We start from the raw sequence: 13,358 nt of genomic DNA, 5'->3' as shown, positions 1-13,358 counted from the left end.
ACAGCTTTCTAATTTTTCAGCAGTACTGCAATCTCTGCAATACCTCTGGTCAAAGTATGCCCTGTAATTAGCAGTCAGTGTGATAGCACATCCCTCGCAGAACAGTGAACATTATAACAGTATATCATCAGATTTGGAAACCAGATGTCAATAACTGTGATCAGTTTCCTACCTAGCGTGGGACTGGGCATTGATGAGCTTCTCTATTCGGTCAGTGTTCTATCCCTCACTCTGTTGTTGAACAAATGTGAGGAGTATTTGTTCACTTTTAAGTCCCTCTCAGTTCAGTGGTCCTACCCACATTGGAAAGAAACCATTTTAACAATATGTCTACATACTACACCTGATTGAAGAAAAAAAAAAAAAAAAACAAAAACAAAAAAAAAAAACAACAACAAACAACCAAAAAAAACCCCAAACAAACAAAACAATAAAACAACACCAAAAATGGACAAAGCAGTGTAGGTAATGTGTGGCAGCAGCAGTTACAGAGATTAATTTCACTGTATCACTGTGAATGTGTTTTTCAGGTCAGAGGGGTGGACATACATTACAGAAAGAACTCGGGAAGCAATTAATACTGTATCATCTGCAGTATTAATTGCCTATTCTGCATGCAAGCAGTAGGAAGGAGGGAAAATTCAGGGACCCACTGTAAAAGTGAAATAAGAAGTCCAGGACAAGGGGACAAGAGAGGTAGGTAGCAGGGAACAAGTGGGGAAAAGGAAGGACAGAGAGATGGAAGCAAGATATAAAAAGAAGAAAAAAGGCAAAGGAGGAAAACAAACCACTTCCAGGAAAAAGGCTGCCCTAGTTTAAAAGAAAAGGGTTAACAGTTGTGCTATTTTTGAAGAAGAAACAGGAAAAAAGACAGTGAAAGGAAAGAAAGTGGGAGTATACAGTGCTTCTTAATTGAATTACAGCAGCATTCTTCAGGTAATCCTTTTCATTTTAATTTTCCATAAGAAATTGGAACTCTTTGAGCATCTCAAAGTTTTGTCAATATCAAAATAGATACATTTACTGGTTTGCTATGTTCCCTTAAGTCTATTACAGAAATTAAATATTTAAAAAAGGCTATTTCATAGTTCATTGTTTTTATCCAGTTGCTAATATATTCATATATATATATTTCAAATTGTTATATAGGCTTCTTCAACTTTTTGTGGAAAACATCTGAGCTGATTCCAGTAAAAGTGTGCATTAGATCTGAGAATGATGTTACTGTTCTCACTCAGTGCCCCAACTTCAACAGCACCCATAAAGTTTCTTTTCAGAGCATGTGTGTTTTGCATTTTGTGATAGATTGCTGTGCTGGGGAACGCTTTTAGGTTTGGGTACTGGGTTTTGGGGCTTCACTTTGAAGATTTGAAAAAATAGAACCAAAAAATACCCATCAGCCTTGAGCAGACTCCCAAGGAAGTTGAAGAACAATTGTGTATGATATTTCCCCAGTCTCCAATTACTGATGTCAAGTGAGGTTTTATAGTTTGGGAGCTTTTTTATATACCTAGATTTCTCCTTCCTAGTGCAGTTTCGTTTGTAGGACTTAGTCCCCTGAAGTTCTCTCTGACCTTGTTTACAACCTACAGAGACTTTTAGTTTGTTGTCAACAGAGGAGCTGAGGATAATTCAGTCTTACTCTACACAGTTTGTCGTCTTGGGATTAGCTTTTAATTCTAATATAGTATTAAATTCTCAAGTTTTCTTCCTTGAATGAAGGTGAGTAAAACTATTTCTGAATCCTCAGACAATTTACCTATTTCATACCATTTCTACCAGGTTCCCTTAAGAAAAAGCTGGGAATCTCAGCATGCCTGTTTTCCCTCAATCAAAGCAGAAGGCTGGTGTCTGCAACTCAGAATTACCGGTGTGAATTTATTCTCCCTGTTGCTGAGTCCAGCTGCACATCCTTCTGTGATACTTCTTTCTGTAATCACCACATAGGGAACAACTGAGATTAATTGTAATGGCACTGTCTGTAGCTGCAAGTCACTCAGTGTTCATTGTATTCAGGGAAGTCTTAAAACTCGATCTCTTTCATAGTCCTTCAGTAAAAAGAAAGAGGGTTCTCAGAGGTGCAGTAGTTGCTAGAGGACATGCATCTAAGTGAGTATTTCACTTAGAACTCCTGGTTTAAATTTCCTCAGCTGGATAGAGTATATCTTTAACAGTGTTTGAAGCCATACCATATCTCTGAGGAACTGAAAGTACAGGATTCCTGACATGTACATCTGAAAAAATAGGATTGAATTGGAAAATAAGGCTTTAAGTCAGGAAGTAACATAAGGAAAAAAATGCATACAATAACGCATATAATAATAGGTGGTGAGTCTCAATCAATTTCCAAATGCAAAATTACCAGATGCACAGTCTGTGCTGTCATTTCTGCAGGAGTCCTGTGCCACTCTGGAGACAAGTTGGAGCATGAGGAAAGAATTCAGAGATGACAGTTCTAGTCTATTTTGAAGTGCTTTGCTGCTTGTCCTTCTTAGTACTCTGCCTGTTCACCAGATTATTTAAAGACAGAAAAGTTTCTCTGACTCTCAGCCTTTTCTTCACTTCACTGTTTGCTTCAATTATGCCTCAGATTTTTTTTTTCCGGTAATCTGATTCCTTTCTACAGAAGTTGTCTTGCCTTTAAATTCAAGCTGAGCAGTGCCTTCTTGGCTGGAGATTACAAATGCTTCTGCCACTAAAGCTCATAATGACAGGGAGTTAAGGAGCTTAAATTGCAGTGTGCCTCAGGTAGTCCTCTTGAGGTTCTTTTTTTAGTTAAAGCTCTTTGTGCAGATTTGGTGTCTTTCACAGTAGCTTCCTCAAGGTGCGAAAGGCTATTTGAAGTAGAGGACATGCCATTCTTAATGTCTTAACATGTTAATTATGTAAATTTGGTTTGTGCAGATGTTTTGGAGTAGCTTCAGGGTCAAGGAAGTGAAAATAACTTCACACTGCTATTACTCAAAATGCTGGTATTAATTCTTTGTCCATGCAACTGTTGGAAAAAACATTGGTAAATTATGAAAACATTAGTAAATTATGCTGACTGCAAACAAAAGGAAGCGTTCCTCTGGCAAGTGGACACGGTTGCTTCTTTTAAACATAACTGAGGAGTTTGGAGTTTAAAGGCTTGAAAGATTTCAGTTTTCCTAAACCGCTACTTAACATGAGAGGTGAATGTCAGTGATTATGCATATAGCCTTACGTTTGGAAGATAGTCATGTTGCAAGCTCAGCAAAAAATCAGCAGTTTAGTCTTAAAAAAAACAACAACCCACAAAGAAATGTGTCCATTACAGTACAGCCCTTTCCCCCTTATCAAACATATATGCTACAGAAGTTAATAACCTCGAAATGAAAGTGCAAAAATATTTTGAAAAGCACAAAAAAGTTCACATCGACACAAAGTCATTAACTGGTAAATTCCCAATCACATGCAAATGTCGTTGGGGTTTTTTGGTTGTTTTTATCAGAGCTCCTGTAATGAGGAATAAATTACAAGTACTTGAAAAATTCTGTGCATGTAATTACAAACGGTGACTGTGGCTACTAGCAGTTCATTATGTTCTGGAAGGAGGTTGGATGAAATTTGTTTCACAGTAGGACTTGTGTTATACGAAGGGTGTACATGTATATTGCCTCTCCTTTACAGGAGTAAAGAGATCTTTGATGGAGACTTTTTTGTCTTTTTATGATCTGGTCTACTGACTCCCAACCTGCTCATGAATTGGCATGTCACCATCCAGAACTAAATTGAATCAAGCAGATGAAACACAAACATTAGGAACTGTTAGTGGTGTCTCTACCATAATTTGGGAATTGCTGCCTTATTTCTTGCCTTAGTCCACAGACTATCTGCTGCAAGTGCTGCGAGGAGATTTTGAGACTGGAGTCCTGTTGTTAGTTTTAACAAATGTCAAGTTTAACTCCTAACAGCTGTGCCAAAGGCTGGTGAAAATGAATCTGGATGTCTTGACACAGAAAATAATAGTGAACTCTGCTAGCTGCAACCAGTGTGAATTAGTGGATTTATGAAACCATTTTCCTACATAACGTGAGAAAGGGAACGTCTGCTTCCTACTCTGTCTCTTAATTTCTGGTCCTTTTCTGATTTTGTTTTCCATCTGCTCTTTGTATTATATCAGTCTTTGTATTGTTAGCTTTTTTTACTTGTTTCACTTACATGTAGGCCTTGTTCTTATTTTTAACTGAAGACCTTTGACCTTAAGGCCGTTTTTCTTTCTTCTTCAGCTTCTTAATCAAAACTTTGTTCTTCTCTCTCTTCTCTGCAGCCAGATACATGACAAGGTTTGTAGCTAGTATCGCTTAATGTTTTGGGTGGTATTTTATACTGGAAATGTTTTGTCTATCTATGCTGTTAGGTTTGATTAAAACTTACTGATGCATTCACATTTTCTTAATACTGCAGATATTTTGAACTTGTTAGTTTGTCCAAGTGAAAGAATGACTGCTGCAGAATACTTTAATGCTTTATGTATTTGTAATATTATGGCTTCTGTGGTGGCCGACCATCCGTAAGATGACAGTGTATGGATTTCATCTGCTATAATGGAACTTCTTTAAACTACAGGCGTAGGCTGGTTTACCCTCCTTGCTAGTTACGATTATTCAAAAGGTTCTTGGTAATAACAGTGGCTGTGTCTGGACTACCAGTCCTGTTCTGAAGTTGAGTTCCTAGACTCTGTGTATCATCTCATGGAGTCTTACAGGATCCAACTTACTGTGCTCAGGCAACCCATGTGGGTAAGTAGTAAGTCAACACCACTTTCTGAAAAAGAATTATTATGAAGGTGACTGCTGCAAGGGAACCCAGTATGTTACTGCCTGAAGAGATGTGCAGTGAGATGAGAAGTACCTGCTCAGAAGGTTTGGTACAGTCAGCTGCGATGCCTTTTCCAGGTGGCTGGGAGGAAGGAAAACAGTGGAGGCAAGTTATAGTCTTCAAAGGTGTATTTTGCCTGGCTCTTCATTCACTTTTCAGAAATCAGTGTGTTGGCTTTATTTCCACCTATTTCTCTTTCCTCAGGTGTGGATGAGAATCACTAAGATGTTAATGGAATGACGAAGAGGAAAACAAGAACTTTTTCTTCTCTTGATTCATTCACACATGTTGCAGAGGGTCCCGTGGACCTTCTGGTCATTGTGAAGGCTCTAGAAATCAGGGAAAGTGGTTTCGTTTTTCCCACACTACTATAGCAAGTCCTACTCAACACAACAAAATGTAAGGCTTTGACAATAGCTCCTTTTCATCCTATGAGCTTGTCTGATGCTATGTTTTGAATTTGTGATGGAAACAGTGCTAACAACACAAGGGTGATTTAGATGTTGCTGAACAGTGCTTGTACGGTGTCAAGGCCTCTTCTGTTTCTCCTAGTGCTCTGCTAGCAAGTAGGCTGGGGGTGAAAAGGCAGCTGGCATTGGGGGGCACAGCCAGGACAGCTGACTCCAAATGTCCATCCCATATGCTCAGCAATAAAAGCTGTGGGGAAGAAGGAGGAAGGGAGGGACCTTTAGAGACATGGCATTTGTCTTTCCAAGGAACCATTATGCATGATGGAGCCCTGCTTTCCTGGAAATGGCTGAAATCCTGCCTGCCAATGAGAAGCAGTGAATGAATTCCTTCTTTTCTCCTGCTTATGTGTGCGGCTTTAGCTTTACTTATGAAACTGTCTTTATCTCAAGCCACAAGTTTTCTCTTATCCTGCAGATGCTCTCCCCCATCCCACCAAGGGGAAGTGAGCGAGCGAGCGGCTGTGTGGTGCTTAGCTGCCTACTGGGGTTAAACTACAATGGATGGTGGATGGGATGGATGTAGTGGGCAGGAGGGAGAGCTGCAGCTGAAAGCTGAGGGAGGATTCTGGACTTGGGGGATGCGTGTTACCTTTGCTGCTTTGTCACTGCTGGCCCTTGAGATCCCGTTGGCTCCTTTTCCTGCCTGCCAATAGTTGCTGCTTCTGTCCTGCTGTGTAAGGAGCTGAGCTAAAGAATAATTAGGTGAGGTGATGCTGCAGTGTAGCAGGTAGACTAATTTCTTCCTCTCAGGATATAAGCAGTTGTTACAAAAGCTGTGAAGGTAAGGTATTTTCTGTGGTGGGCACTAGAGGAATTATTATAAGGTATGTATCATTACGAACTTCAGAGGACCCCTGGAAGAAAGGTGTAGGTTTACTCTGTGTGTGTGTGTCCTCTCCCCCAAATTTTCAACCTCATCTTGTCACTTCTAAAGTGTTCATTCTTTCCACCAGCTTCAATTCCTTGGTGATGTTTCCTCAGGTATGTTTTACACTCCGCATTAACCTTATCTGTAGATCTTAGATGGGGAGAGGAGAGCTTAGGCCAGTTTCCATTTAAGCTTCTGCTTCCTATTACAGCGTTGTCTTTCTGGTCATCTCAGTTTTTTCTTTTGCCATGGTTGCTTTCACAGATGCAGAAGCAGAATGTGCTGACTCTGACATCAAAGGACTCACACAGCAGAGGGGAAGTGCAGTGGAAGCCAAGATCCAACCCTGAAGAGCATGTTGCTCAGCTTGACAGGGAACAGGCTGAGCTCTTGGAACAGGTAAGCCCAGAAAATTCTCCAGACACCCAGCCAATACCCAGGAGAATATTGTCCACCTTTTGTCAAGTTCTTACATCCTCAGTTTCTTCTGTTATCCCTGCTGTTCAGGCAGGGAGTACTGTGTCATTTGGGGGTCATGCAGAAAATGGCAGATAAAGACGTACTGTAGCTTCTCTGTGGAGAATGCTAGCTGCCCATAGTACACATAGATATTGCTCCTGTGCTGTGTGTGTCATGTATCATTTCTATTTTGAAAGTATAACAGTAAAGGACATCAGGTGAAGAGGCTGGTAGAAGGAATATGCATAGACGAAGTGCATCTCTGCGAAGAACTGAGAATAAACTTCAACCTGCAGAAAGACTGTGATAGCTAGGGCTTTTTAGTATTGCGAAGAGATATCCCCATGGAAAAGTCAATCTTTATTGAACTGTAACATAAAAATAGGTGTACATAACTGTGAGCAAATTCAAGCCTCATGTTATTGCAAGTTGCTTCTGTGCATAAGCCTATAGTTTTCCACAGCTGCCAAAAGAACCTCAAATGCAGGTTACCCTGCAGTTCTCCCGAGGGGAAGGAAATATTTTACTTTTCTTTTCAGGTGAAATTTGGACCCTCCAAGTGATTTGTGGCATAGGAATGCTGGGTTTTCTCAGTAATTCCTGGTGTCTCAAGCACATTAATGAAGAAGCAAGCCATGTCTGTGCAGTTTACGTGAGAAGATGTGAAAAAGGCTGGTGCTTCCTTTGCTTCATTGTTTTATTGACTAATTTGCTGTGTAGGTTGAACCAGCTTCTGAGCAGAGCTATGAAGAAGCTAAGTGTGAAAGGGAGAGATGGAGTCCCAGCTTAGAGAGAGACATGGAGATGATAGGTTAAGTACAAAGGTGAGCTCTGATTTCTTTGGTGTTTTCTTTTGTTGTGGTTTTTTTTTTTTTTTTTTTTAACTTGTGACACCTGTTTCCTCTACATTTTTGGTATCATCAATTGTCTCTTCTCTTCTTCATGCTCCTTCTGTTGTTGTAGTAGTAGAAATGAAGATAAACACTGCTGTAGTTGTTGTCGTGGGTAAAAATACAGTTCCAGAGCAGGTCTGCAAAGGCACATCAAGGGTGAGCTGAGAGTTGCAGCAAGGCTGGCTTTCTGTAACTCATTGCTTACTACTAACTGTCTCAGCCCATTCTTCCTTTGTCACGGGGACTCAGAAGGAGAAGTGCCTTTGAGGTTGCTCCGGCTTTTCACCATCATATAATCTTTTACCTAACCTCTGCTCATTACTCAGATTTGTTGCTATGTTCCTTTTTAGAAGGTATTACTGTAGAATGAGTCAACTGCTCTTCCCTGTTTTCACAGCTGAAGAGTCAATGTTGTTATCAATAAGAAGATGCTGGAGCAGAGAAGTCCCAATTCCAGGGGAGGCTCCTGAGTCCTGGAGGACAGGGAATGTCTGTCCTGTCTCCAAGAAGGGAGAGAGAGGAGCTGGGCAACCCTCCTGGAGCTCTGGCATGGCAGGCTTGGAGTGATCAGTGCACATCTACGGAGAGCTCCCACTGCCCCTGCCTGCTCAAACTGGGCTCTGACCCCACCCCGAGCCTCCCTTCAGGGATGCATGTCCTGAGGTCCCCTGGCCTTGTGCTGACGGAAAAACAAGGAGCTGGTGAGGCAAGAGCTGCTCCAGCTCTGAGAGCAGTGGTCAACAGCATAAGGTGTTCTCCGTCCCGCTGGTGAGGACAAGTTAATAACTGGTTGCGGAACTGGTGGTGGTGACAGTTTTGGGTTTTGTGACCATGGGACCCTGTTTGCAGATCAGTGTCTGCTTGAGAAAGATGATACACACCTCTCTAAGCAGGGAAAAGCTGTTTTCACCAATAGGATGGATGACCTCATACGAAAGGCTTTAAACTAAGAATAATGGGGGAGGCAGAGTGTAAACAGCAGTCCTGCGGGGGAGTGATGGACAGCTTCACAAAGCAAAGGTCATGGAGTGCTGTGACAGGAAGAGATTACAAACTCAACAAAATCGGCCTTAAGCAAGGACACCTCCAGTACTTGCATGTAAGCAAGGAAGTTCCTACAAGGCAGCGTTATGGAGAAAAACCCCTGAACTCTCTCCAGGAAACTCAGCATGTTGGGGTGCCTCTCTTAATTGCCTCCATGCTAATGCACAGTCTGGGGGGAATAAACAAGATGAGTTAAGAGATCTGTGTGCTGCTGCAGGGCTATGATCTTGTTGGGATCACACGGTGAGACACAGTGGGATGGCTCCCGAGACTGGAGAGCTGCAGTGGAGGGATGCAGGTTGTTTAGGATGGGGAGGCGAGGAGGGAAAGCTGCCCTTTATGGGAGAGAGCAGCTGGAGTGCCTGGAGCTCTGCCTGAGGATGGATGAGAGCTTATGGGTAAGGACTAAAGAGAAGACTATTAAAGGTGACATTATAATGGCTGTCTGCTGTTGGCCACCTGGCCCAGAAGAACAACCAAATCAAGCTCTCATCCTCACGGGGGACTTCAACCACCCCGCTATCTGTTGGAGGGACAACACAGCAAGATATAAGCCATCCAGGAGGTTCCTGGAGTGCATAGCTTCTTCCTCCAAGTGATAAGAGCAGCCAACAAGGAAAGGTGTTCTGCTGGACCTCTTACTAACAACAAGGAGCTTGTTAGTCAAAGGCAGAATTGGCTTCAGGGACCATGAGATGGTGGCATGAGAGACCGAGCTATGAATTGTTTGTCTCAAGCAGTTTGTCTCAGATTGCCTGCTTGCAAGGGTGGCTACAAGGCCACTGTCCTGGTTTTGAGGGAGTGGTGGGGTTTTCCTTTGGTAGCGTGGGAGGGGGCTATAGGGGTGGCCCCCTGTGAGAAGCTCCTCAAAGCTCCTCCAGCTCCAAGTCGTCCCCACCTCTGCACCAACACCTAGCCAACCAGCGGCACCTCTGCGATAACGTATTTAGGAAGGGACATGGTGTGGTTGTTATGGAAACCGCAGCCCCACATGGGGATAAGAACTGCTGTTGAGACAAGCCCCGTGTGATCGTCCAATCATCCACCATTGAAGCACCAAGACACTTAGGACGTACACGGGACACAAGAGATTTGAACACCCAGGACCCGAGACACTTGGAGCCCCGGGATGCCGTGGAATCATGGTGGTGATCATCCTTCAGTTATGTATCTTAGTGAATGTTTGGGCTGTAAAAAAAAAAAAAGGCCTTTGAAAAATACCAAATTTATTCAAACAATACACAGTTGCACCTGTTGTTCACATAATTGAGATTGAGAATTTTGCTAAGGAGCAACAGTACTATAAACTCCCAATAAAAACAAATTATATAAGAAACAGCAATAAGCTCTGTGATGGGGTGTAAACCAATGAAATCTGGCTGCTTAGTGGTCTCATCAAAGACTATGGAATACCTGAGCAAATCACTTGTCATCATTTTCTTTTTGTTTGATGATGGTTTCATTTTAAATACCAAACACACAAAATTATTTCAGAAAGTCTCAGCCTTCCAAAAATTTAAGCTTTAAACTTTAAAAAGAAAGCTAGTGATCAGTATGTGAGGATCAAAGAAAAGACATTTACCCACTGAAGCTTTCAGGGCACTTTGCTGGGAACAGTCATGGTTCTCTCCCTCAATACCAATTGAAAATGATGTCTAAGTCTGTTCCAAACTCAAGCTTATCAACATCTGAAATACAGCTGGAACAAACTCCAAGCACAAACACTATGCATTTCAACAGTCAACAAAGCAAATAATAAATACACTTTCTGCCTGCTTTGTTATTTGCTATAGTGGTCCGCTGCTGGAATAAGGTTCCCATACCTCTCCAGCACAATGTTTCTCACAAATTCTTCATACTCATGAACACCTTGGGGCAGGGCTATGATATGAGCCCTGTAGACTCAGAATAACCAATGTGTTTCATCAACTGTGTGGATACACCAAGCCTAGCCACACACAACCATAGTTCTGACCCAACAAAGCATTGTAGCTCAAGTAATTTCACTAACATCACTGGAATCACGAATACACTTTATATTGACCCAGTATGTAAAGTCTTCATGTGATTGGATTCTGATCATTCATCATTTATCAGCATGATCAACATATTGGAAGGAAAAATGAGTGAGACAGAGGCAATGAAACCATTCTTCTACTACTTTTTGGTATGAGAACAGGAGAGGCCTCAAGGTAGTAAAGAGCTTTTTGTAATTAATTTCACTTGGTAATTCTCAGGAGGAGTCTTATAAATTGGGAAGGGAGAGGACGGTAAAGAAGAGCAGTAGCCTTTTGGCATCCAGTGACAGGCTGAGAGGCAATGGACACAAACTGAAAGCTGAAATGCAAGAAATCTCATTTAAGAGCAAGAAAAAACATTAGTAGGAATGCTACTCTCTATTCCTTTGGGAATTTAAATCAATTTTCAATGTATTACAGTCCTACTTTCACCAGACATTTCTCACTTTCTTATGGATTATAATTTGTGAGTAGCTGAATTAAAAGAAGACAAAAATTTTGTTTTGCTTTGTTATCAATGAAGATGTAACTAAATCTAAGAAATCTAATTATGCTCTACCTGGCTCCACAATAAGAGAGTCCATTTCAGTAATTGTGTATTTGTTGCCCCCAAAATGTGAGTCAGCAAATCTATGTGGTTCTGAATATGCTAGTAAATCTCTACTGTTACATGGTAACTCTTTTACTGTATTGAAAAAAAAGTAACATTTCTTGTTCATCAGTTAGAGGAAGCAAAAAAAAAAAAAACCATTCCACATTCCCAAGGGAAAGCTAGTTGTTACTCCTGCTGTGTGCACACGCGTGCATGGGATGTGGTGCAAGTGTCAGACTGGACTGGGAACAAGTAAAACTGCAACCATTTGACTCAGCATATCCCCTGTACAGGGCTCCAGAGCTGGCACACCAGAAGCACCATCAGAGCTCCAGCTGTCCACCCAGACAGAGCAGAGGCTGCTACGGTCACCGCTGGCAGGATGCACGTTTCATTGCCCAGTTCTCTTCAAAGCCTCAGATCAAGCAAGGCCGAGAAATGCAATATTCCCAGACAGCTTTTCTGACATGTATCAATCCTCCTATAAATACAGCAGTTATGAAGCAGGGGTACTAAGCCAGATGATTAGCAGCATACGGTTAACAGCCCAACAAGTCTTTACTGAAATTTTTCCTTCTTGGTAAATAAAACAGACAGGGTGATTTATTTGGGGGGAAAAATACTGATAGGAAAAAGGCAGTTTTAAACTGCCATTTTGTATCTCAGCAGTACAAAGACTGTGAACTAAATTACCTAACTACAGTGAATCATGTCCAAGGAAACATGTACCTTTAGCAGACTAACTCAAATACCAAGGCTTACACAACACTTAAGCCCTATTTGGAAATCTTCCTGTGGTACACGGGTCTTGTGCAGGGTATCAGAATAGGAATGAAACACTTCGTTCAGGCAGGAATAAACAACTGTTACTAGGTGACACTGAGAAAGCTACAGCTAAGCTGCATAGAACACACTGGAAGGACAAAGAAACACAATAGGGAATACTAACATCTTAAAAAAAAAATCAAAAACAAACAAACAAAAAAAGGGAACATTTTAAAAAAATAAGAATGGATTAAAATTAAAACCAAAACTACTTCTATCTTCAACATCACCCATGAGCCAAAGAGTTTAGAGAAACAGTATGAACAAAGACCAAAAAGCTGGCAAAAATACAAACAGCTGATAATTGGTTTAGTGATACATGCTAGCTATTCATTTTGCATTTTTTTTGTCTAATAATGAATGACCAGTTCCTGTTGTGCCCATGTGACTATATCCACAGACCTGATCAGCAACCCCTTTATCTTCAGAGTGTGAAACTAAATTTCAGCCCAAACAGCTACCAAAGTCCCTGCTAACTAAAGCCAACTCTCTAATCACAGGATTTTTTACTGATACCATTCTGAAACATTTGACATCCAACAGGCACTGTAAGGTCTTCTGGTCTTGACTGGGGAGTGTCCTGTAAAAAACAAAAGTTTCTTTGGCTGAGCACTTGAAAAAGGACTTGAGAAGCATTTCCTCAAGAAAAGAGCATAGAGATGGATTGTGTTTATATTGCCATCTTGTAAATAAAATCCTGCCTTTCTTCTAAGATGTCTGGAAGAAAACAAATATACCCCATTAAAAAGTACACATTGCTCTCAATTTGTCCATTAAATGGTCAGACTGATTACAGAGATACTCTCAAAATGGCTACTCATAGCCATTTCCCAATACCAGTAGAATTTAGGATTTGCAACCTGATTTCACTTGGCTGTGGTTTTAGCAAAAGGTTTTTTATTTTAAAATCATTATTGCTGTTGTTGTTATTTAGCTTCTAAAGATTGGGTCTGAAACAACAGAACACTGCTAACACATTGAGAATCAGCTAACAAAAAGTGACTGTACATCAGCCACTTTGGTACAGGAGAACACTGCCAGAAGCAAACAGGCTTGATAAAGATGTGAAGACTCATTCTGGAAAGGAAAATTGAGGTTTTAAGAGCTGTACCATTACTAGTGATGAAGGAGAAGAAAATATTTCAAAGGGCTGAATCTCCTCCCTAAAAAGTATCACTACATTCCTGTCCTGTTGCAATAAATATCTTCATCACTAATCACAGTGAAATGTGGCCCTCTGTTTTAATTAGGTTTTGTTTGCCACCTCTCCATTTTTTCACAAATCCATATGCAAGAAGCATATGAAAGATAGGAAGAAGTGTTCTGGCGAGGTGCTCCATTAGCTAA

Source organism: Tyto alba, unplaced genomic scaffold (assembly GCF_018691265.1).
Source record: "Tyto alba isolate M040663 unplaced genomic scaffold, T.alba_DEE_v4.0 Super-Scaffold_2, whole genome shotgun sequence".
In the NCBI taxonomy this organism is placed as follows: domain Eukaryota; kingdom Metazoa; phylum Chordata; class Aves; order Strigiformes; family Tytonidae; genus Tyto; species Tyto alba.
Note: the sequence above shows the minus strand (reverse complement) of the source record.